Source organism: Oryx dammah, unplaced genomic scaffold (genome assembly GCF_014754425.2).
Source record: "Oryx dammah isolate SB20612 unplaced genomic scaffold, SCBI_Odam_1.1 HiC_scaffold_2, whole genome shotgun sequence".
Lineage (NCBI taxonomy): Eukaryota > Metazoa > Chordata > Mammalia > Artiodactyla > Bovidae > Oryx > Oryx dammah.
Genome location: NW_024070186.1, coordinates 96,743,047 through 96,768,356, shown reverse-complemented (window position 1 = coordinate 96,768,356; position 25,310 = coordinate 96,743,047). Strand labels below are relative to the sequence as shown.

General features: G+C 36.4%; 1 protein-coding gene across 18 annotated transcripts in view; it reads right to left on the bottom strand.

The window, feature by feature from the left end:
* Window positions 1-25,310, bottom strand: part of ZBTB20 (zinc finger and BTB domain containing 20) — an 838,376-nt gene that overhangs the window by 771,496 nt on the left and 41,570 nt on the right. For 4 of the 18 annotated variants that reach the window (XM_040224159.1, XM_040224336.1, XM_040224186.1 and 1 more), the window contains exon 1: window positions 18,387-21,094. The exons of the other annotated variants lie outside the window; for them this stretch is intronic. The gene's annotated coding sequence lies outside the window, so the exon portion shown is untranslated. Of the gene's footprint in view, window positions 1-18,386; window positions 21,095-25,310 lie in introns of those variants that run through there. 18 annotated transcript variants of the gene reach the window in all.

The following is a 25,310-nucleotide window of genomic DNA, read 5'->3' as shown; positions in this document are numbered from 1 at the left end:
GGAAAATTAAATAGTCATATACAAAAAAATGAAACTGAACTGCTGCTTTACACCAAACATAAGACTTAACTCAAAATGGATTAAAGACCTAATATGAGACCTGAAACTAAACTCCTAGGAGAAAACAAGATAACAAGGTTAGTTGCTTGAGAGAGATCTTAGAAATAATTTTTAAAATCTGTACCCAAAGTAAAAGCAACAAAGGCAAATAAAAACAAAGTGGGACTACATCAAACTAAAAGGCTTCAGCACAAAGGAAACCATCAACAAAATGAATGGGAAAAAAAATATTTGTAATCCATATATCCGATTAAGGGCTAATATCCAAAACATATTTTCAAAAACTCATACAACTCAATAGCAAAAAATAAAATAAAACCCAATTTTAAAAATGCACAGAAGATCTGAATAGACATTTTCCCAAAGAAGACATACAGTTGGTCACTACCTATGCAATAAAACACTCTACATTATTTATCATCAAGGAAATGCAAAATAAAACAATGAGATATTACCTCACTTGTTAGAATGGCTATTATCAAAAGAACTAGAAATAAGCATTGGCAAGGATATGGGAAAAAAGGGAAATCTTCTGGATGATGGAGCAGTCACTATGAAAAACAATAGGGAGATGTGTCAAAATTAAAAAACAGAACTAGAAATACCATATGACTCAGCAATTCCACTTCTGGACTTTTTTCTGAAGAAAACAAAAACAGTAATTCTAAAAACTTATGTACCTCCATGTTCACTGAAGCATTATTTACAGAACTCAAGATATGGCAACAACCTAAGTGTTCATCGTTGGATGAATGGATAAAGAAATCAATATCTATCTATCTATTCATTGATCTATACAGACCTTTGCCAACAAAGGTCTGTCTAGTCAAGGCTATGGTTTTTCCAGTAGTCATGTATGGATGTGAGAGTTGGACCATAAAGAAAGCTGAGCACCAAAGAATCGATGCTTTTGAACTGTGGTGTTGGAGAAGACTCTTGAGAGTCCCTTGGACTGCAAGGAGATCCAACCAGTCCATCCTAAAGGAATCAGTCCTGAATATTCATTGGAAGGACTGATGCTGAAGCTGAAGCTCCAATACTTTGGCCACCTGATGTGAAGAACTGACTCATTGGAAAAGACTCTGATGCTGGGAAAGATTGAAGGCAGTAGGAGAATGGGGTGACAGATGAGATGGTTGGATGGCATCACCGACTCCATGGAAATGAGTTTGAGCAAGCTCCAGGAGTTGTTGATAGACTGAGAAGCCTGGCGGGCTGCAGTCCATGGGGTATCAGACATGACTGAGCAACTGAACTGAACTCTTTCATCTATCTATCTGTCTATATGTTATTATTTAGCCATAAAAAAAAAGAAAGAAATCTTGCCATTTGGATGAACCTTGAAGGCGTTATGCTAAGTGAAGTAAGTCAGATGTGGTTCAATCGCTGAGTCATGTCCAACTCTTGTGACCCCATAAACTGTAGTCCACCAGGCTCCTCTGTCCATTGGATTTTCCAGGCAAGACTAGTGGAGTGGGTTGCCATTTCCTTCTTCAGGGGATCTTCCTAACCCAGGGATGGAACCTGGGTCTCCTGCACTGCAGGCAGATTCTTTACCAACTGAGCTACCAGGGAATTCCCAGATAGAGAAAGAGAAATACAAGTGGAATCTAAATATATATATTTTAAGGCTAAGCTCATAGACACAGAAAACACATTGGTGATTGCCAGAGGCAGTAAGTTAGGGATGGGTGAAACGGGTGAACTGGTTTTCTTGTTTGTTTAAAGAAATTTAATTTTTAAAATAAATTGTCACCCTGCTTATTTAACTTATACGCAGAGTACATCATGAGAAACGCTGGACTAGAAGAAACACAAGCTGGAATCAAGATTGCCGGGAGAAATATCAACAACTTCAGATATGCAGATGACACCACCCTTATGGCAGAAAGTGAAGAGGAATTAAAAAGCCTCTTGATGAAAGTGAAAGAGAAGAGTGAAAAAGTTGGCTTAAAGCTCAACATTCAGAAAACGAAGATCATGGCATCTGGTCCCATCACTTCATGGGAAATAGATGGGGAAACAGTGGAAACAGTGTCAGACTGTATTTTGGGGGGCTCCAAAATCACTGCAGATGGTGATTGCAGCCATGAAATTAAAAGATACTTACTCCTTGGAAGAAAAGTTATGACCAACCTAGATAGTATATTCAAAAGCAGAGACATTACTTTGCCAACTAAAGTCCGTCTAGTCAAGGCTATGGTTTTTCCTATGGTCATGTATGGATGTGAGAGTTGGACTGTGAAGAACGCTGAGCACCAAAGAATTGATGCTTTTGAACTGTGGTGTTGGAGAAGACTCTTGAGAGTCCCTTGGACTGCAAGGAGATCCAACCAGTCCATTCTGAAGGAGATCAACCCTGGGATTTCTTTGGAAGGAATGATGCTGAAGCTGAAGCTCCAGTACTTTGGCCACCTCACGCGAAGAGTTGACTCATTGGAAAAGACTCTGATGCTGGGAGGGATTGGGGGCAGGAGGAGAAGGGGACGACCGAGAATGAGATGGCTGGATGGCATCACGGACTCGATGGAGGTGAGTCTGAATGAACTCTGGGAGATGGTGATAGGGAGGCCTGGCGTGCTGTGATTCATGGGGTCACAGAGTCAGACACGACTGAGCGACTGAACTGAACTGAAGAAAATTTGAATAAATTATGAACATTATGTAATAATAATGTATCAATATCTGTTCATTAATTTTAACAAATGGACCATGTTAATGTAAGATGTTACTAATAGAGGAATTCATGTGTGAGAGAGAGTATTATGAGGAATCTTTCTTTACCACTGGCTCATTTTTTTTTGTAAATCTAAAAACAAGCAAAGAAATAATAGCCTGTCATTTATCAGGTATCCATCATATTTGGGGGGCTTCCCTTGTGGCTCAGATGGTAAAGAATCCACCTGCAATGCAGAAGACCTGGATTCGATCCCTGGGTTGGGAAGATCGCCAGGAGAAGGGCATGGCAACGCACTCCCGTATTCTTGCCTGGAGAATCCCCATGGACAGAGGAGCCTGGTGGGCTACAGTCCATGGGGTCACAAAGAGTTGGACACAACTGAGAGAGTAAGCACAGCACAGCATCACATTTTTCATATTTAGAGATATGCCATGAGCTCAGACCAAATTTATTCAAAGCCATTTTTTTTCTGATTCCATGTTCATTTCTTACATAACTCCAATAAAACAGCAGCAAGAGGCTTAACATGATGCACACTGTTCTTACAGTTCAGCTAGTTCTAAATGGCCTTAATAATCAAAACATATTTATTCAACTAGCTTCTAAGCCTGAAATTATAAGAAGAAATATTTTTTTTAGATGTTAAAAGACAGTAGCCAAGAAAAAAGAAAAAAATGAAAAGGAGGGAAAAAGGAAAGGCATTGTGATCAACAGAGAAGCTGGACTGTTCAGTTGTCTTATTAAAACAAGTAATCTAGTTCCTAGGACTAATCTCAACAATGGAAACTACTATGTAACTTTAGGCAAGTTGTTTAATATCTATTGGTTTCTATTTCTTACTCTCTAAATCAGGGGTAAATTTCAGACACCAAGTGCTTTCTTAATTCCTGCACTGGCTAGGATCTTTTAAAATGTATTCCCTGAGCCAAAACCTCACCCACATGCCATAGTTATTTTCCCTCCTTTTTCCCTGTCTCCTTTGACTCTGCAGAGAAATAAAATTAGCAAAGTTAAACAAGCCCAGTGGACAAGACAGTCTTTGGTTTAAGGAAATGGATGGAGTAAGTTGTGTTAAAGTGCTCATTTGGCCCCAAAGAATCATTGTTGGGATACTACCTCCCACAACTAGCTCCACTGGAATTTTTCTCAGGAAAATGGAGAACTGTTTTAAGATAGACATGCCCTTTAAGCTGGTCTCAAATCAAAATAAATTTAGGATATTCAAAAACACCCTACAAGATTTTCCCTGTGGAGCCTAAATAAATCACTGACCAAATTTTCCAATTTATGCTCTGCTGCTAAATGGGACTTTCTTTAGAAAAAAATACATGTTTTAATTTCTATATCTGAAAAAGGAGTATAGGTGAAAGTCTTCATTTTATGTTTTCACCCTTCTCTTTTCATGGTAGCATTCATCTGTGCAACAGAATTTAAAGAATGCTGTTTGGGAAAGACCACCCATAGAGAAAAATGTTGAAATAAAGCCTAATTTTCTAATAAACTTGAAAGTCTGCTAAAGACAGCACTATATCCCTTGCTTAGTGATTTTGTGAGTCTCTTTTAAAAATATATGTTTTCATACATAATTACAGAGGAATCAATAATATCCTCAAAATATATGCATACCAAATTTATAAATATTTTCATACTTATTTTCATACTTAAAAGATATGTTTTGGAGTTCCAAAATTGTTAACAACCCTATTGCATTTAAAATGTTATTAAATCTATTAAAAACTCACAAATACAACATTTTTAGTAATTCATATGTACACATAGGCTGTCATTTTATAGCACGAGGCATTAAAACAAAATAATAAGGATATCAGGAATGCTCAGGAATCAGTTTTTGAATTTTATAAAGTACTGATGCATTGATTCTATTAATGTTTTTATTTTATTTTAAATGCAAACCAGTTATTTTAAGACCAATAACATGTCTAGGGAGGCCATGAAACTGTTGTGTTGATGGCAGGTCCTACAAGGCAAGATTGAATTTTTCACTCAAATATTCTGTTCCAACAAAGAGTTTTAACTCTCAAATAAAAATATAAACAAAAGATAATTCACATCAACTGACTTCCCTATAACTTTATGCACAGTTAACACCAAACTTTATAAGACTTTAAAAAAATATTATTAGACTGATTAAGTGTGGCAAAATGGTTTGTTCCCTGAAAAAAAAAGAACTTAATTCCCACAAAGTGTAATTAATTAGCACTTAGTGGCTTGTACTTACAAACTGTGGGACAGTCTGATTCTGCAGATTATCTGTAAAATAGAGTTAGAATTGCAGGTACTGGGGGTTAAGAGCACTAACTGTGAAATCAGATTGAACCACAGGTCAATCCTGGTTCTGCCACTTGTGCATACATGTGTGCTAAATAGCTTCAGTTGTGTCAGACTCTTTGCGACCTTATGAATGGTAGCATCCCAGACTCCTCTGTCTAAGGGATTACTAGATTTGAAAACTTGGGTAAGTCACTTACCCATTCCAAACCTGACTTTCCTTATCTGTAAACTGGTTAAAAAAATACCTCATAGCAAAGACATGGGGGTTAAAAGTAATCCTGTAGAAAATCTTTTTTAGTAGCTCAATAACCAGGCTTCAGCAATACGTGAACCGAGAACTTCCTGATGTTCAAGCTGGTTTAGAAAAGACAGAGGAACCAGAGATCAAATTGCCAACATCCGCTGGATCATGGAAAAAGCAAGAGAGTTCCAGAAATACATCTATTTCTGCTTGATTGACTATGCTAAAGCCTTTGACTGTGTGGATCACAATAAACTGTGGAAAATTCTGAAAGAGATGGGAATACCAGACCACCTGACCTGCCTCTTGAGAAATCTGTATGCAGGTCAGGAAGCAACAGTTAGAACTGGACATGGAACAACAGACTGGTTCCAAATAGGAAAAGGAGTACGTCAAGGCTGTATATTGTCACTCTGCTTATTTAACTTCTATGCAGAGTACATCATGAGAAACCTTGGACTGGAAGAAACAGAAGCTGGAATCAAGATTGCCGGGAGAAATATCAATAACCTCAGATATGCAGATGACACCACCCTTATGGCAGAAAGTGAAGAGGAATTAAAAAGCCTCTTGATGAAAGTGAAAGTGGAGAGTGAAAAAGTTGGCTTAAAGCTCAACATTCAGAAAATGACGATCATGACATCTGGTCCCATCACTTCATGGGAAATAGATGGAGAAACAGTGGAAACAGTGTCACACTTTATTTTTTGGTCTCCCAAATCACTGCAGATGGTGATTGCAGCCATGAAATTAAAAGATACTTACTCCTTGGAAGAAAAGTTATAACCAACCTAGATAGCATATTCAAAAGCAGAGACATTTCTTTGCCAACAAAGGTCCGTCTAGTCAAGGCTATGGTTTTTCCTATGGTCATGTATGGATGTGAGAGTTGGACTGTGAAGAACGCTGAGCACCGAAAAATTGATACTTTTGAACTGTGGTGTTGGAGAAGGCTCTTAAGAGTCCCTTGGACTGCAAGGAGATCCAACCAGTCCATTCTGAAGGAGATCAACCCTGGGATTTCTTTGGAAGGAATGATGCTGAAGCTGAAGTTCCAGTACTTTGGCTACCTCATGCGAAGAGTTGACCCATTGGAAAAGACTCTGATGCTGAGAGGGATTGGGGGCAGGAGGAGAAGGGGATGACCGAGGATGAGATGGCGGGATGGCATCACTGACTCGATGGACGTGCAAGGGTGAACTCCGGGAGTTGGTGATGGACAGGGAGGCCTGGCGTGCTGCGATTCATGGGGTCGCAAACAGTCGGACACGACTGAGCGACTGAACTGAACTGAACAATTATTATTTATAGTTAAGCTCCTTACCATTCAGAAAACTTGAATTCTACCTACAGTTAAAAATTATTTCTCAATGAAAGAATAAGAAAAAAATTCAATTACTTTTCCATGGTGTAAACAATACTTACACTGTATCAGGAAAGCCCTCTGTGGCCCTTAAAGCTAAACATCATCACTTAACATAATAGAAGCCTGCTGCTGCTGCTGCTGCTGCTAAGTCGCTTCAGTCATGTGCAACTCTGTGTGACCCCATAGACAGCAGCCCACCAGGCTCCCCTGTCCCTGGGATTCTCCGGGCTAGAACACTGGAGTGGGTTGCCATTTCCTTCTCCAATGCATGAAAGTGAAAAGTGAAAGGGAAGTTGCTCAGTCGTGTCTGACTAGTAGCGACCCCATGGACTGCAGCCCACCAGGCTCCTCCATTCATGGGATTTTTCCAGGCAAGAGTACTGGAGTGGGGTGCCATTGCCTTCTCCGAATAGAAGCCTAGTAAAGATTTATTAGATTAGAGACAAAATACTACGATACTGTATAAAGAATATAGATGTTCTGAATCCTGGCATGACACTTAATAGGTATGTGAACTTGGCAATTTATGAGCTTCAGGGTTGTTGCCTGTAACATAAAGCGAAAAACAAAGTATACAACAGAGTTGTGAAGATTAAGCAATTTATGTGAAAAGTGCTCAAGAACTTCTGTTTTCCTTAATTCTGGTGTCATGGGGCAAGAGTGGTAATTGCTGTTTTTCAAGACTAAACTTTTCTTACACAACAGTAACAATTTACCCTTCTATTTAAATTGAAATTATGTTTAGTGAAGGAATAATGTGAATGATGAGAATGAATTCAGGTGCAACAGTAAATATATTTTAACAATATACTCTAAACACAAGAGTGAATCTCAAAACTTCCAATATTATTAGAATCTACGATGCAGATTTTATAAAATACAGATGCCTGAATATCAGTCTAAAGATTCTGATGTAAGATATCTGGGAGTAGAACCTAGAAATCTGTGCATTTAACATCCCCTAGCTGATTATGATGTACAATAGCAAAAAGTAAAACATTTTCTAACGTGTGTGGACCAGCTGAAACCCATAATGGAATCCTAGGAGGGAGAGAGTTCAGAAACCTTAATTGTAACAAACACCCACAGTAATTCTTAAGCACACTAAATTTTAAGAACTACTGGACTAGAGTCCAATAATACAATACCGAAAAGGCCGATAAAATTTTTCCCTCATATTTGGTTATTTAAAATTTTTACTTTTATTTTAAGAAACATCACTCTCAAAAATGAATTTACCAAAAGACATATTGTACAGCAGGGCTCCTTGGTGGCTCAGGGGTAAAGAATCCTCCTGCCAGAATGGTTACGTGTATATGTATGGCTGAGTCCTTTCACTGTTCACTTTAAACTGCTGCTGCTGCTGCTGCTAAGTCGCTTCAGTCGTGTCCGACTCTGTGCTACCCCATAGACGGCAGCCCACCAGGCTCCGCCTTCCCTGGGATTCTCCAGGCAAGAACACTGGAGTGGGTTGCCATTTCCTTCTCCAATGCATGAAAGTGAAAAGTGAAAGGGAAGTTGCTCAGTCGTGTCTGACTAGTAGCGACCCCATGGACTGCAGCCTACCAGGCTCCTCTGTCCATGCGATTTTCCAGGCAAGAGTACTGGAGTGGGGTGCCATTGCCTTCTCCGTCACTTGAAACTACCACATTATTAATCAGCTATACCCCAATACAAAATGGCTTTGGTGTTAAAAAAAAAAAAAAAAAGAATCCTCCTGCCAGTTGCCAATGCAGGAAAACATGGGTTTGATCCCTGGAGAAGGAAATGGCAACATACTCCAGTACTCTTGCCTGGGAAATCCTATGGATAGAGCAGCCTCATGGGCTACAGTCCATGTGGTCACAAAAGAGTCCAACACACTAAACAACAATATTGTACAGAGCAGAGAAATATAATCATTGTTTTGTAATAACATTAAATGGAGTATAATCTATGAAAATACTGAATCACTATGTTTTATACCTGAAACTAAACTAGTATCTAAAATCAACTATACTTCAATATAAAAATGAACTTATAAATGATGCACAAAACATTTATCTAAACATCTATCTTTAAAAAACACTAATTTTAGGCTCATCAACATTGTCATTATTATTACAGGTTTTTAAATAAAAACAGAAAATTGGCTAAACATATCTAGTCATCACCAGAGAGCCCATACCACTGAGAAGCACTCCAACTAAGAAATGCCTGGAATTCCAGTGTTTTGTAAATTTGTGTGTTTTGCTTTGATTTAGGTCTATAATTATCCATTCTTTCTTTAAATTGTTCTTAATTGGTATAAAAATGTTCTTAAATTGGTATAGTGCTTTACTATTTATAAAGGAATTCCATATACATTGTCATTTAATCTTCACAGTTACCCTGTGGGGTAGATAAGAAGGGTAACATTTATTATCACCTTTCTGCAAATAAGAAAACCGAGCTTAACAAGCCTAAGCAACTCGCCAAAGTCATAGTTTGTTGTTTCAGGTAATACAAAGACTAAAAACTCCATATATAAATTTCATGCAAAAAAACTGAAATTTAAAACTACACACTAATTTAATATAACACGCAAGTGTTATATAAAAATTTTGAACATCACACAAGTTTAAATTGCAAGTAGTCCATAGTTATATACCAAATCATAGGTTCATCTTGTTATTTATTATAATTTATTTTACATATAAAGTTTAGAAGAAAGGCTAATTAGCCAAAATCAATTAGCCAACCCCCTTACCCCCAAATTCTTCCTTGATTCTTGCTCTTTCTCATCCAATATGTCCTAAATGTTGTACCTTCTAATTGTCTCTTTCATGTGTCCCTTCCCACCTTGCCTTTCAGTTACAGCCCTAGTCTCATTTCTTTTGACTTGGACTAGCTTTCATTAGTTTTCTAGTCTCCTCACCTCTGCCTGATGCCTTCTAGTACTATTCCTTAGCCATCAAAATAGTCTCTATAAAATGAAAACCTGATCATGACACTTTTCTTTTCACACAGCTGTTGCAATAAAATCTAACAAAAATATCAACAAAAAAACTTATCTTAAGTATCTTAAAATCAACTAGTCTAGCCTGCCCATTTAATGAATGGGAAACAAATCTAGAAAAGTTAGGTATCTTACTTAAAGTAATATAGCAAATTTACTGAAAAGATAGAACTAGAGATTAACTATCTTTACCCCAAAGTCAACTACAATATACATTCATGGAAAGGCAATACATTGTTATCAAAATCAAAAACAATCATTTTTAATATGAGAGAAAGTATTGATAAATTTGTAGAGATGTTTGGAGAGTGGGTGGTATCTGATGACATTTTTCCAAAGAGAAAAATCTCTAGAATTACTTAAAGTTCAAAAAACAAACAATAAAAATAAAACAAATAAGTTATAAACAAGCTAGACATAATCATTTATTCAGATCTCAAACATCTGAGTGCTTCTGGGCTGAATTCCACAGAAAGTTCTAGAGGCAGAAGTATGAATAAGACCCAAACACTATCCTGGAGGAAATCATGGTTCAGTTGAAAGATATGCTTACAAACAATGGCAGTACAATGTAAAAAGTGATGTTACCAAGGTATGCCTATAAAAGTTGCTGTGAGAATGTGCTGGATCAAGAATCACCTCACAGTCTAAAACAACAGGGCCGAGGCCTTACAAGTGGTAAGAATTAGGTGAGAATCTCTGACAATGCCTGCCTTCTTCATCGCCAATTCTAAACATTCCTGTTTGTGCCTGGAATTTTAAAGTATTTTTAATATACAATGGAATGAGAGAATGGGCAAAGTGAATACATCCTAACTTCTCTCTGCATGTAAGAATTGCCAAATACACTAAAACATAGATTTTCATCCGGCTACTGCAAAATTAGAGTTTGAAACAATCTGCCCAATTTTTGCAAATTCCTATTCTTTCCTTTTCACTGTGTCATGCATCAGTTACTCTCACAGCAATAGGGACACAAGGTGGCACTGTCGTGCTGACATTCATTTCAGGACCCTTTCAAAATGGACAAATTGGAAAAAGGTAGGAGGCCCTATTGCGACAACTAAAACCTGAGTCCTAATCTGGCCTTCTCCTAGGTCCACCAACATTAATAGTGGTCAAAGAAGGAGCAAATCATTTTGCATTTCATGACTACCACATCATGCCTGTATATAAGAGAATATACCCTCTGATGGTTTCTGCAAAATGTTATGTGTATGTTCACAGATTCGTTCAAATGCATGTAGTGCAGCTTTGCTAATAGAAAGTTGGAAGCGAGCTGTTTACCACCGGCAAGGCCATGGACATGGACCACCTCTCCACCTAGTGGCCACTGAAGAGGAATGGAGCCGTAGTAACCATACTGTGCTTCATTCAGTTAAAAGTAGCTTTTTTATCCAACCATCCAATCACGTCACTTTGTCTGAAAAATGACAACTTTTGGTATACTGCATTCATTGAATTATTAATTAGCCCTAATAATATATTGTGATATCTACTTAAGCTGAGGACAACAACAGCCAAAAAATTAAAGTGTGTGTGTGGTCTCTTAGATCACCTAAATTGCCTTTATTCTTCCATTATTGCCAACCTAAACTTCTCTCCATATATTTGTGATTTGTAGGTAGAAAATGCAAGCAGAATTGCATATATATATATATAATTTATAATAAATGCACACAGTTTTTAAGATAAAAGAAAACCTAATAAGGAAATTTATCCTTCATTTTACAGGCAAAGAAACTGAGGAACAGAGAGATTATGATTTATTCAGTCATATAATCAGTTAGGACTAGAAACCAGATCTGCAATTCAACCACTTTAAATCCTTTTTGACATTAGTTGATGCCTCGGTTCTCTAAGACACTGTCTTTTGTTTGTTTGTTTGGTTGGTTGGTTGGTTTGGTTTGTTTACCACACCATAGGGTTTCTCTCAACATACTAGGAAAAAAATTAGTTCCTAAAACTTTCACTCATGTATTTTCATGCTAAGCTGATAGTATTTTAAAGAAGTCCTAGCACATCTTTATATTTATGGGTATATTCTGAGCCCATCAAAAGAGCATGCTTTTTTTTAAACTAAGGAATTATTCACATTTATTTAACATTTAAAACCTGAAGAACCAAGTGGACAGGGAATAGAATGTGCTGCTCAAAACCACTATACAAAAATGATTTCAGAAAGCTACTCTAAAAAGAAATCTAAATCCATTCAGACTGACATGAAGTTTAGAGTTGTTGTTGTTTCATTTCATATGAAAAGCATTTAATTTTATTTTAAGAGAGGAAACACACACACACATGCACATAAACTTATTCAATCACTTTACCCGTTTTGATTAAACTCACGATGCTCTTCTGTGGCATGCCTTGGGAATGCTTTGTTGGGAAGCTTCTTACCAAAAAAAAAAAAAAAAATGAAATCGGTTTACCAACTAGGAAAGTCTGCTCATAATCCCTAACCCAAGGCTTAAAAGGAAAACAGTATGAAGAAAATCTGGCAGTGAACGTATTAGAAATGTGATTCCTTACGACTTTCTCTCCTGTGATCTTCTCTTGGTGGTACCATTGGACTCTTTCTTGGAGGAGAAGGAGAATTTAGGTAAATCTGTTTTTTTAAAACAGGCATAGGGAGAAGAAAATGCTGTGTCCAACAGGTCAGGTGGCTTTTATTGAGTGTTGAGGAGAAAGTCTTTTTCTTTCATTGCACTTACACATTTAGAAGCTTCAAAAGGCCCCTTTCCCTTCACCCTCAGCTTTACTTATACATATTCTTATCTTCATTTGCTTCTTAATCATCTCTGTTCTTCTCTCCTCTAGAGATGAGGTGAAGGGATAAAGTTTTTTGTTGATTTGAACAACTAGAAAAAGTAAGAACGATTTCAGCTCTTTTTGCCCAATATAAAGCTGGGGTGACAAGTGAAAACAACCCAGAAGATGGAGATGTTAGTAAATATGTGCAGACCCAAAGTACGTTTATTGGGTCAAAAAGAATTTTAGTGTGTCCAGTATTCAAAAACAGTAAAAAAACAACAACAAACCAACCATATAAAGCCATCCCTGAGATTACCTATATTTGCCTGAAAGTGAAAGTGAAGTTGTTCAGTCGTGTCCGACTCTTTGCGACCCCATGAACTGTAGCCCACCAGGCTCCTATTTCCATGGGATTCTCCAGGCAAGAATATTGGAGTGGGTTGCCATTTCCTTCTCCAAGGGATCTTCCTGACCCAGGGATTGAACCCAGGTCTCCTGCATTGCAGGCAGACCTTTAACTTCTGAGCCACCAGGGAAGCCCCTATATTTGCCTAGTTCCTATTTAAACAATAAAAGATAGGACCATATTCTTATTACTTAAATGTCTTGGTGTCTAAATAAGGGGATTTTGTTTATATTAATAATCATACAGTGTTCATATACATGCATACTATCTCCCAGAAAAATTACATCACCTAAGAGATTCATAGTTTTCTGCTAGTAATAGTTTTGTTTTTTTTTTTACTTAGTTTTAATTTGGTACCTAAGCAAACTGACAACATTCCTTTAACTTTTTCCCACTTGCATTTCATTTATGGAAAGAAGCTCATACTATAGAAGAAATTTGTCAACAAGTCATAATTTGATTACAATAGCAATTCAGAGAACATCTCTGAAAGAAAAGGAAAAAACAGCAAATATTCAGGTTCATTTAACAAAAAACTATAGCCTTCTAAACATTAGAGAGAACTAAAATTTAAATAATTTAAATTCAAATGTGGTTTTTAAAAAAAGTTTAGATGGAAATTTTCTAAAAAATGAAATAACACTATTATATATTAAGATGAATAATTATTACCATTTTTATTTTCAATGTATTGGACATCTTTTTAATCTCCAAAAACCCGAAACTCTATTAAACAACTTTATATTTTTTTGAATGCAAATTCTTACATTAGTTATTTATTATGTAAAGCTTTCAAATAAATTCTTAACATTTTTAAATGCATAATATGTAATATGTATGTTGAACTCATCATATCTCATGACAGAATTATGCAGTGGCAAAATTACTTGTAGTATCAAGAAAATAAACACAAAGTACAATAATTACCACCCTTCCCATCAAAGTTTCAAAGGTAACACTTCATATTCAGAAATTAGTAATAATACCTTTAGTTTCCATCTGGTAAGTAGATGGATCAATGAATTTAGCCCTTGCTCCTTTCTCAGCATACTCACTTGGAAGTCAGTAGCTAACTTTCCCTAAGTTAAAGCAATTATATAAGGGTTGCACTGGTTAACTGAACTACAGAATACCCTAAGCTGAAGGTTCAACTGAGTGTCAAAAGATTCCAGAAAGGCAAGTTCCATGTCCTCAAGCTGATTATTTTCAAGCAAACTGTAGAATCACAAAAAAAGCTAGATCCTAGAGTAGAGAAGAGGTTATGAAGCCAAAGTCAAGCATAATTTTTCCACAGTTTAGTGTGGAAATAGCACACCACTTATTCATTATTACAGTTGAACAGCTAGAGTGGCAGAAAAGCCCTTTTTTCTTATAGGCCCTTGAATGTTGTTTCTAACATCTGCTGTAGTGGTTACACATACATGATGGTAATAATAGATGGCATTATTTCTTCCCACAGCCTACATTGACATTAGAAGTAATAGAGCTCAAAGAATCTATTTTGATACATTAAACATAACTGACATCAATGTTATTTGATAATTAAATATATAATATCTATGTTACAGGAAAATACATGAATTTAGACTTTCTCTAGGAATTCTAGGATACAGATATTGCCCTTGGGTTTTTGGTAAAGAATTGAAAGGATTTTGCTAGTTATTTGCCATTGGTTATAATCCCTGAGGATTCTGCAAAATGCTAGAAATTATGTAAGCAATGAAAATGCATGAAAGACTGGTTTTCAAGAAAACTGCAAAATTCACCAAGTTTTTGCCAAATAAACTAGGAATTGCATATGTAATTTGAAAGTCTGGAGCAAAGAATCAAATGGCCAATGCTGACTCTAGAAACATTATAAATAATACCCAGTGTTGCATAAGCTAACCAAAATGGCTTATACAACATGAAAAAAAATCATATAAAAGGGTTGATTTCTAATTGAATAATAACTCTTAGATGTACAAACTTGCACAATTGCTAGTGTTTATTGCCCTTGATGTGGGGTGAACTATTACTATGCAAGCAGTATATGATTTCTATGTGCTTGTGATAGTTACATGGCCATATAAATGAAAATATTTAAGTTTTCTTTTCAGTGCTATGCAATTTTTCATGCTAATTACATTCTCACTGGCTAAGGACCTTAAGGTGAAGTACTAGCTTATTCCTTTGTAGAAGTTTAATAAAGTACATTTTCCACTGAAAAATGTAGTTTGCTAAAATATGTTTCTAAAGTGGCCTCCAAGACAAGTCAGCTCTAATATCTATTATCAAGTTTTAGACTTAAAAGAGGCCACCCTTGGGACTGAAGAAGGCTGGAACTAGTGGCATTCAAAGAATGTCAACATCAGTGCTTCCTTTGCCAGAAAGGATCACTAGTTAGCAGTATCAGCCAGATGCTGCCTCTACACACCTTGCCAGACCCTGGGGCAATGCATTTGCTCAGGGTCTGAACTTGGCTCCTCTGTGGCAGCAGGACTAGCCGCTACTCAAGCTTGGGTAAGTTCATGAACACAGCCACTGATAATTTCTATATTTATAGAAAGCCAGAACATGTGTAGATAATCACACAATTGGATATTTATGAAGTGCCAGATTTTATGAATACGGGAATTTGTTAATTAGCACAAGGACTAATCATTAAAATTCAAAAATAGATAAATAAACAGGAATACCATTTATTTGTTCACATTTCAGGGAAAAATATGCAGCTGCTATTCCTTTGATGAATGTAGGCTTCTGGAGAAAAAAATGTGAGGAAGAAAAGTATCCAAAAGTCTTGAAATCTTAATGAGTACAATCCAAGAAATCACTATATAGTCTTTATATTAAAAATGACCATAGTGATTCTCCCCTTAAGTTAAAGAAAAAAGTTTAAACTAACATGTGCTTGGCATTTGAATTACGTTGCCTTGCATTCCACTATTTTGGTCCTTTTCAAGGAGTCAAAACTGATTTTCATCAGATAGGAGTTAAAAAGCACATAACACGTCACTCAATACCAAATTGTTTTAGCTACAGGGCATGGCAAAGCATGAAATAACTGCTTTAGAACACTTCCTCATGTGGGTGTGTTAGATAACTGTCTGCTCCAACATTAAAACGAAACATACTGTGACCTGACCAAGACTTCGGGCTTTCAACAGGCAGATTTCATATGCTGATAGGAAAAGCCCACCATAACCAGTAAGGCTGGTTAATGAATTCTTCTGGCACTCTATAGCCCTCCTGTGATGCAAGCCTTTCAGCTTTCCAAATCCCTATATAGTAGAATACACTGGTTTTAAGTTTACTTATGCACATTTTATAATGTCCTGCCGTATTTAGATTGTGACAGTCCCTCCAAGAAAAGGCTGTGATTATTTTTCATGCTAAAAATATTTTAGATCTACTGAAGGCTCAGAATTATAATGCAAAAGAAAATATATACACATTCTAAAAATCAAACCAACCATAAAAATGACTAAATGTTTACTGTTACTCTTTCTAGAAGGTTAAAGGAAATTTTCATCTTCTCTTAAAAACCTATTTTTTTTGTTTGCTTCTAATTAACCTAAATATGCTTAACATAAAATTTTAAGATGTCATATCCTCAAAGAATCTGTTTCCTTTATCCACACACGTATGAAAATATGTACATAAATATATACGCACGTGCACACAAGTATCTGTTCATATACATGTGTACAGAAAAAGAGAATTATTAGTCAAGAGATATAGTAAAGATTTCTTCTTAAAAGATTCAAATTTTAGGTAGTTCTCATAATATTAATATAGAAAATGACAGGTGCATCAGACATGCACACACTTTGACACTAGTTTTTAAACAAATGTTTGGGTCAAAAGTCTCAAATGGGAAAAAAAAAATCACATTTGAAACACCATATATTGCATACCATATGAACATACACTTTCAGTAGGTTCCCTCAAAGTTCCCCTTTAGACCTTCAGGGTTAAAAAAATCCCTGACAGGACCTGACTGTCTTTAGCATCTGTACTACTCTTGGTCAAAGCTGGCCTTCCAGCTTAAAAGACAGTTTTTGTAATACAAGCAAATTAAAAGTCTCTGAACAAATTTTTTAAAAGAAAGGGGAAAAAACCTTTTAGTATCAAAAGTTCACCATCTTCTTGGAATAATGGATTTTTAATAAACATTTTACTAGGTTTGAACAACGAGAATGTGTTTGGGAATCTGCTCCAGCATCCCAGGGGGGTTAAGAATATTGCTTTATGGACTTCTTTGTGTAGTCAGGGAGGCCCAATGGAATTTAAAAAAAAAAGTGTCACTTCTATTAAATAATTTATTATGAAAAAGGTGATTATTACTATCAAAGATCTCTATAGATTAGCATCCATTTTTCTATCATTGCTATGTGTATGCTGAAAATATTTGTGTATCTTACCACCTGACTTAATGTTTGTCAAAGGAGTAACAGTTTTACTTTCGGACAAACCCAAATAAAATTCCATTAAGGAGACCATTTCAAATGGACCTATTTAACTACTTCTTTGAATCAAAGAACACTGTTCTGGGAAAACTCTTCAACAATGTCAGCTAGTTGTGAAGGCAACTTTTCCCACCATAAAAAAGAAAAATAAATAATAAAGGAAAAAGAAAGCACCTCAAAACTATGCTTGAACTAACAAATATATTATTTATAGTTCCCGAAATGTTAAATGAATACTTACAGTTGTTGCACAAGATGGCCTGATACACTTCATAGCTTCCACTTTGTAAAAAGATGGCCAGCCCCCGACTCCTCCCTCCCCAAGCATAATAAACAGTAACATACTAAAAGGAAACTGTCCCAAGATAAAAACTTGTTAAGAAAGTTTGCATTCTTACTAACCACAGTGATAGCACTATAAATGTAAAAGTTTATCTGCAAAATAAAAGTTACAAAACAGAATAACTTATTCCTTTCAAAATACATCCCCAGATGTAATATAGAGGAGTATGTAATAATAAAAATAATTACTAGATTTTTACCCACCCTTAGTGACAACCTTTCACCTTATGGCCAATGCCATCAAATAAATATACTGGCAAAAGGTATTTAAACTGCTTCAAGGATTTAAACTGTAAATATGGACTTTAAACTTCAATGTAAAACAAAGAACAAGAGTCTCACTTTAGTAATACCCACGCTGTCACTGCAGCTAAAACTCATTGGCACATAACTAACAAAACCCAGTTTGCAATAAATAAGGACAACATGATATATAGACAGACAGATGGAATTGCATAAACAGACAAGAAAAGCAAAGAGACTGACAAACATACGGAGGGGTCTGTTTTAAAAGAGTGAAAGATACTGATTTATTTGGAACTTTAGTGAGAAAAATAGGTTTGTTTGTAATTATTTTTAAAGTAATTAAACTAAATCACAAGGGCACACCCTTAAATAAGTAGGAAGAAAATTAGTAGAGGATAGGCCTCCTAGAGATATTCCAAATTTTAAGCTAGCAATAGCTCTGTCAAACTTAAATCTGGAAATTAAAATTCAAGGGAGAAAGAATAAAAGCATGGGGGCTAAAGGAGATGATAGGTAGAGGGGGGATTGAGGGAGCAGGATTTTTTTTTTTTTTGAAAGTTGTCTGCCCTACCTTCTTCCCCAGCGCTGAGTTTCTCTTCTCATAATCGGTGTCTCCCTGGAAGTACAGTGTGAGTGGTAATGACTGCCTGCCTCCCTAATGAGTCCATTTTCCTGCTCTTGATGTTGTGTATATACACACACTGCAACCTACCTTACAAACCACAGAGACGGGAAGAGAGAGAGAGCAAGAGAGAGGGAGGGAGGGGGGGCAGAGAGGGAGAGAGAGACAGAGACAGAGCAAGCGAGTGAGAGAGAAGAGGAGAGAGAGAGAGAAAGAAAAACAGAAAGAAACAGAGAGAGAAAGGCACAGACAAAGCCCTCCTACCAGACAGCAGACAGCCTTCCTTCCCCTATCCAGCAAAATGCAACTCGTCTAATGCAGCAACAGGTTCAGTATTGCCAGACTAACAGAGTGAAAAAGGTATATTCTCTATAGCATTACTGCTGCAAATAAACAGTTTAAGAGCAGCTGGCTCCACCTTCTTTATTTATGCTCCATTATGAGGAATGCATTGTTTCAGTTCTGGCATACAGTACATGTAATTATCATAAATACATTTTTTGCATATTAGCAGGAAATAGTGAAATACATAGCCTATTTGTGCAATCTTATAAATTTATTTTTTTAATGTGGAAGGAGTGTCAACAAATCTGCTCTGACAAAAGCCTAGTAATGATTTTAAAGTCAAAGCAGTCTTAAAGGAGGCTCTGAAAGAAACAGACTCCATACAATAGGAAAACTGATCTCAGACAAAACTGATAACTCAAAGAAGAAATCATTCCTCAGTAAATAAATCAAGACCATAAGCAAAATCGCAGACAGAAAAAGAATTCAGTTGAATTAAGTAACTAATAGATTGGTACTCTAGAAGAAGGCAGATCGGTTTCTTATTTGAAGCATCTATCTGTACAAACATCACAGTGCCATGTACTTTGTGTGAACAGGTGCAATGCATATAGTACATAGTGTTTCAACAACAGAAATAAATCCCACAAGAAGCTTCCATCACAAGCAGGACAAGACTACATAGAATATGGATCTGAAACCACAGCAGAAACCCCTTGTTCTTTTATTAGGAGGAAAAAATAAAAATAATCAATGCTTCTAAATAAAGCTTCCTTAAAAGAAAAGAAAAAAATGGTTTTCTTTGTCTGATGCCTCTAATCATTTTTTTTTTTTCGCTACATGTTGCTTGAACCAAAATAATGCTGATACTGCACTCCTTACCCCATCACGTGTTTCCCCACCCCTTCCCCCACTCCCAGGTGCCTTTTCTCCCATAAGTGATACATTTGCAGCCATGGAATTACAAAGATCAGAAAATAGAACTAGTTTCAAGCCCTTCTCCTTGTCTCCCAGTTTTTTAAACTAGCCTCTGCCTGTGTACCTAGATAGCCACCTTTCTTAAAATATTTCTGTACAGTTTGGCTGTGTGTCACTTAGAGAGTACTTAGGAACAGTACAATAGAGGCTAAATATTCTAAAGAAAATTTATATAAAAATGAAAAATGTAACTTATTCTGACCTATTCAAACTCTGCATTTAGGCACCAATAATTAAGTATATTAACTGTAAAATCATCCTTTTTATTTGGTTTCTCTCTCAAAGTAGGATGTGTTCCTTTGCATAAACAAAACTACTTCACTGTATAAGCATCAATTCCTTTGTTTAAAAGTACCTTTTCAAACCCAAGGAGAATAAGAAGACAGTCTTTGATTTCTACCAACAGAAACCAAAAGGAATGTAAAGGACCATGAAGTCTATTCACCTTTTCTAAAGAACAACCAGTTAGTTGAATTAAAAAAGAAAAACAAATATTTTGGCTTAGTGAAAAATGCACAACATCTCAACAGTTTCTCCATATCTGCATACCTTACTAGATTCCAAGCACAATAAGTGACATATTCTTAGTACTTTCTAGAGTTCAAGATACACTTTCCCTGCTGGAACTGGTGACCCATGTATTAAATTAACCATTGCACCACATGAAACAATAATCCTAATTGACTACCAGGCTCTGAAGTTATAAAGTTATTAAGCTAAATTGTTTCATATGTTGATATGCCATGGGGCAATTTCATCCTGTAGAAAGATTCTAAGGTGGAAGTTAAGAACTAGGTTTGGTCCCAGTGTTATTACAAATACTTTGTGTAACCTCAGCAAGCCATGTAGCCATTCTCAGTTTCACATAAGAAATTAAATTAAATTTAAAAGGAAGGAATTGACCAGGTTAACATAATAATGATAATGATGATAGCTAATGCTTAAGTCCTTACTATGTGCCAGGCACTCCTATAAGTACTTTGCATTTATTAACTCACTAAATCTTAATAATGACCCTATGAGGTAAGCATTATTTTCAGTTTCATTTTCCAGATGAAGAAACAGAGAGGTTAAGTGATTTACTCAAGATCACACAGCAAAACAGTGATGAGACCTGAATCCAGCCTGTCTGGTTTAGAGATCATGTATTTAATTTCTATACCATATTGTCTCCCAATATCTAATGCTAACTCAAACCTCATTTACCCAGAAGATTCTGTGGTTATGAGTCAAATCCAACATATCTTGACGCTTGATCTTACCTTGCTTACCAATATAGCATGGTACAAATTTTTCTTCTAATTTACACCCATAACTCTCAGTACATTTGGTTTAAGTGTTTAGTAATTCCAATCCCAAAGAAAGGCAATGCCAAAGAATGCTCAAACTACCACACAATTGTACTCATCTCACATGTTAGTAAAGTAATGCTCAAAATTCTCCAAGCCAGGCTTCAGCAATACGTGAACCATGAACTTCCAGATGTTCAAGCTAGTTTTAGAAAAGGCAGAGGAAACAGATCAAATTGCCAACATCCGCTGGATCATGGAAAAAGCAAGAGAGTTCCAGAAATACATCTATTTCTGCTTGATTGACTATGCCAAAGCCTTTGATTGTGTGGATCGCAATAAACTGTGGAAAATTCTGAAAGAGATGGGAAAACCAGAGCACCTGACCTGCCTCTTGAGAAACCTGTATGCAGGTCAGGAAGCAACAGTTAGAACTGGACATGGAACAACAGACTGGTTCCAAACAGGAAAAGGAGTACATCAAGACTGTATATTGTCACCCTGCTTATTTAACTTCTATGCAGTGTACATCATGAGAAACACTGGGCTGGAAGAAGCACAAGCTGGAATCAAGATTGCCGGGAGAAATATCAATAACCTCAGATAAGCAGATGATATCAGCCTTATGGCAGAAAGTGAAGAGGAACTAAAGAACCTCTTGATGAAAGTGAATGAGGAGAGTGAAAAAGTTGGCTTAAAGCTCAACATTCAGAAAATTAAGATCATGGCATCCGGTCCCATCACTTCATGGGAAATAGATGGGGAAACAGTGGAAACAGTGGCTGACTTTATTTTCCTGGGCTCCAAAATCACTGCAGATGGTGACTGCAGCCATGAAATTAAAAGACGCTTACTCCTTGAAAGAAACGTTATAACCAACCTAGACAGCATATTAAAAAGCAGAGACATTACTTTGCCAACAAAGGTCCGTCTAGTCAAGGCTATGGTTTTTCCAGTGGTCACGTATGGATGTGAGAGTTGGACTATAAAGAAAGCTGAGCACCAAAGAATTGATGCTTCTGAACTGTGGTGTTGGAGAAGACTCTTCAGATTCCCTTGGACTACAAGGACATCCAACCAGTCCATCTCAAAGGAGATCAGTCCTGGGTGTTCACTGGAAGGACTGATGTTGAAGCTGAAACTCCAACACCTGATGAGAAGAGCTGACTCATTTGAAAAGACCCTGATGCTGGGAAAGATTGAGGGCAGGAGGAGAAGGGGATGACAGAGGATGAGATGGTTGGATGGCATCACCAACTCAAAGGACATGGGTTTGAGTGGACTCCGGGAGTTGGTGATGGATAGGGAACCCTGGCATGCTGCAGTTCTTGAGGTTGCAAAGAGTTGGACCCAACTGAGCAACTGAACTGAACTGAACTCTATTTTTAAAGGTTACATAATCCATTTAATCATCTTTCTTTGTTTCCCAGTGTCCATAATATATGCAACCATTTGCTTGAAGTGGAAAATATAATAATTTGTAACCAATAAGGCTATCAATTCATAAAGCCCAATGGCAACCCACTCCAGTATTCTTGCCTAAAAATCCCATGGACAGAAGGAGCCTAGTGGGCTAGAGACACGGGGTTGCAAAAGGGTCAAACACAACTTGGTGACTACACAAGAAGTAGCATTATATGCAGTTCCTATACATTATTCTCCTCAAAGCCCGGTGTTTAAAAAAGAAAAAGAAAGGAAGAAAGAAACTACACAGTTCTTAAAGTTTCCCTAGTTCAAATATCAAATACTAATGCAAGTGATTGTTTAAATAATTAATAAATAATAATATAAAATATAATTTAAAAATTCTTGTTTTCTGTAGCCTGAGAGGCATGAAAAGCAAAGATTTAATTATAAATGATTTGTTATAGATGCTGAATAATATCCTATGATTTTTACATAGTTGGTTTTAACTTTGAACTATTTAGATATATTCTGAAGACTTTTACACTAAAGTTTTATTCTGCAAGAGAGAATTTAACTACTCTGATCTTTGTGTGTTAACTAAACACGTATTCTGTGCCCAAATATGTGCCATACTACTATACTTGAGAGTGAAAAGTGAAGATAATACGTGTGATGTAGTTTCTGCTTGTGAGGATTTCACAGGCTGGTGGGGGACAGACACGTAAATAATATTAGAACAAGCAGATAATCTTGCCACTACTTCCTGTAATATCCCATATAATGCAGTGCCTTAAACTTCCTGCACTTTCTACAAAAAACTAAAGTGAAATTAAACAAAACAAGCATATATACCTAAATTTAAAATATGCCTTATGAAAGACGTGTGTGTGTGTGTGTGTTGCAGGGTGGGTACTGAGGTTAGACTGAAGATAGCTTTTTCTCCAACAGTGTGGCTTATAGATTCATTAAGTAAATTTTGTCCATTGTCCCCAAGGTGCCTAGTAAAGAGTCTTCTACAAGTGCACAGTACATGTACTTCTTAAATGATGTGGAAATCAGTGATACCTATTGCCCTGGAGCATCAAATGCCATTAATTTTAGGGTTACAGTGTAATTTGATCAGAGATTGTTGACCTGGCAAATGAATACTTCCAAAAGTAAACAAAAGATGGAGTTTTTTTTTAATTTTGAAAACAAGTCAACTAAACTCAAAAACATCTCAATACATATGCTAGCCCAGGTATACTTTTGCCAAGTCCTTTCTCAGGGATCATTAATGTTTTTATACTATGTGAAGCTAAACAGGAAAAAAAAATGAAATAGCTTAAGATTGTTCACAAGAACATTCCCAAAAGATACCTTTATTGCCTAGATTATAAAGAAAAGAAAGGGGAGGAGTGAAAATATGAGTCATGTTGCAATGATGGACATTTTACTTATCCATTATTTCTTTCACATCTACAACATATGTTCTAGCATAAGTCTGAAACTGGCCTTAGAGTTCCTTGTAGGAATGGAACCATATCCTTTGAGAAAAATAGCTTTTAAGCTGGTTAGGGTCAAAGAGTAAAACCTGAATAATTCTTTTTGTGTGTTTAAAGTGTGCTGCAGAAGAACTAAATAACAGTTTGAAGGTAGAGGAGCATAGAAATGAGAGGGGAGGAGGAAGAGAAGAGAATCACAAGAAAGAGGGGACAGTGAGAAATTCCCCAATGTCAAGGTGGCCACAGATGTTTGTTTGTTGTTTTTTTCCAAAGTGTTGCCTAATATGAAATTCTAAGAGGTCTGCATTTTTACAATACAAACCTTCTTTCCAAATGTGGAAAGCTTGGTATATTCCATAACCCTGTTTATTAGCTTGTCCGAGTGTGTGTGTGAGTGTGTGCGTGCACATGCGTTCAGTCGCATCTGACTGGAATCCCATGGACAGTAGCTCACCAGGCTCCTCTGTCCATGGAATTTTCCAGGTAAGAATACTAGGGTGGGTTGCCATTTCTTACTCCAGGGGATCTTGCCAACTCAAACTCGGGCCTCTTGTCTCCTGCACTGACAAGCGCATTCTTTACCACTGTGCCACCTGGACTAAGATGGAAAAATCAAAGTACAGCCATATTATGCTATAACCTCTGAAAACATAGGCACTTCTTAATGAGACAGTACATACTTCAGAGTTGCAAGGAGTGACCAGTGGCACTTTGAATAGTGGCCAGTAAATGGTGAACAGTGAATAGTAAAAAGCCAAAACTCTTCTACATAGAATGACTTGAATATGGATATAAGTCAATCACCTTTTCCCCCAACAAATACACAGGAGAAATATGGTCATGTGAGAAGACACAGAGATTGTCTGAATTATAAGATTATTGACTATTATTGTTGTTATTAAATACTACCTCTATAAACTGATCTTAAATGACATGAATATCTTCAGAAATTTAGAGGAGAGTACTTTCATGATACAATCAATACAATTTTAATCAAAAAATTAAAAAACATAAAAATGTCATTCTCAATATCTCCCTGGCTCTAGAAAAATGCATTAGGTATATATACTAGATTAACTCTGTCTGCTCCCTGCTCAATCTCTCCTAAACAATCCAGAACAGTGTTAGTAACTGTCTAAAGTTTCAACACCTTCATAATAATTTATTCATATGTACAGATTATATTCAGTGCACAAGGAAAAAGAAACAGAAACTACAGAGGGTATTTCACAGGAAAAATAAAAGTTACATAGAAGTTATAAAAAAGGTATCTTAACTGCTATAGACATTGTTGGTCCAGCAGGTTAGGGAGATCTCAAACTCCATATTGTTCTCATCTAAAAAGTTGCTACTATTAGTAAGGATGCATTCTTATAATAAAAGCTACCACTGTTGCAGAGAGTCAGGAACTGTACTTAGTGCTACATAAC